Source organism: Cynoglossus semilaevis, chromosome W, assembly GCF_000523025.1.
Source record: "Cynoglossus semilaevis isolate Cse_v1.0 chromosome W, Cse_v1.0, whole genome shotgun sequence".
Lineage (NCBI taxonomy): Eukaryota > Metazoa > Chordata > Actinopteri > Pleuronectiformes > Cynoglossidae > Cynoglossus > Cynoglossus semilaevis.
Window position 1 is genome coordinate 1691629 of NC_024327.1, and position 1228 is coordinate 1692856.

At 61.5% G+C, this 1228-nt stretch overlaps 1 pseudogene; it reads right to left on the bottom strand.

The window, feature by feature from the left end:
• The window catches only part of LOC103396916 (lysine-specific demethylase 2B-like), an 11503-nt pseudogene that overhangs the window by 4623 nt on the left and 5652 nt on the right, over window positions 1–1228 (bottom strand).

The window sequence follows — 1228 nt, forward strand, 5'->3', positions numbered from 1 at the left end:
AGTAGTCCTCCTACCTAGGGGGCGCCAGAGTGGTGGTGTGTGTGCGTACCATCTGTTCCACGTCTTGCAGACTCTGATACACACACACAGCTCCTGGTGCGACAGGTAGTTGAAGATCTTCATCCAAACTTCTCGCTGTATGACGTGAGTTTTCCCGTCCTTGAGTGGCAACCTGTCCGGGGGCGGGCTGATCGGGGGAGGGCGAATGACGTGACGCTCCATTTGGACGCACTTGGGCGGCGAGCGCGGCGGCACGGGCCGATTGGTCGGCGCGCTCCTGTTGAAGCCCAGCGGAGTGATCGGGCTGGGGTAGAAGTGTCGCAGCTCCCACGGCGTGCCGTTCAACTCCTTCGCCTTCAGGTGTGACCTCTGGTCCACCAGGTCGTTGCCGTTGCGGAACAACCTCCTGGGTTCCTCGTTCTCCGACTTGGGTTCCACCTTGAGCGGCTGGCGGTTCTCGTTGGCCAGGCAGTCCTCCGTCTTCTGGATCTCCTGGTTCAGGGCCTGGTTCAGGGCCTTGCTCAGCTCTCGGCTCAGCTCGCGGTTCGGCAGACGCCGCTTGCGGCGCGCCTTCAGACGCTGACCCTTTTCCTGGGTCTCGCTCCCGCCCTCGCTGCTGGGCCCGGCCTGAGGGGAGCTGCAATGGGAGTGGTCGCTGTCGCCAATCGGAGTTCTGATGCTGGCGCTCAACAGTTCGTTCCTGGAGTTGCGCTCCTCTCCCTCGTCTTCGGTGTCCATCAATCGCCCCGTCCTCTCTAGGGCCATCCTGAAGTGAGAGTCCGGCCCCTTCTCCTCCCCCGCCGCTCCGTCCTCTTCTGCCCTGATGCGATGCAGGAGTTTGGAGAAGTACGGCTCATCCGACTTTTCCTGCTGGAGACAAACAGAAGTTTGACGACAACTCCGCTCCAAACGTTAAAGTCAATTAAGAGTAAATTAAAGTAAAAACCTTTTTCCTCACAGCGAGGTCTTCGTTGTCGTCATCCTCGAACAACTTCCTCTTCTTCCGCAGCTTGTCCTCAGGCCTGGGCCGGGGCAGAGCGCCGGGGGACAGCACGGGCGGTTGTCGGTGCAGTGGCTCCCCCGGGGCGGGCGCTGGGGGGGTCCTCCCCTCTTGGCAGCGGAGGCCACGTCCCCCTCCTCTCTCACAGGCTTCTGCTCCCTCAGCAGGGAGCCGGGGAGGTTGGAGGCGGACTGGAACCCTGGACGCCCCTTTTTCTTTATTACCACA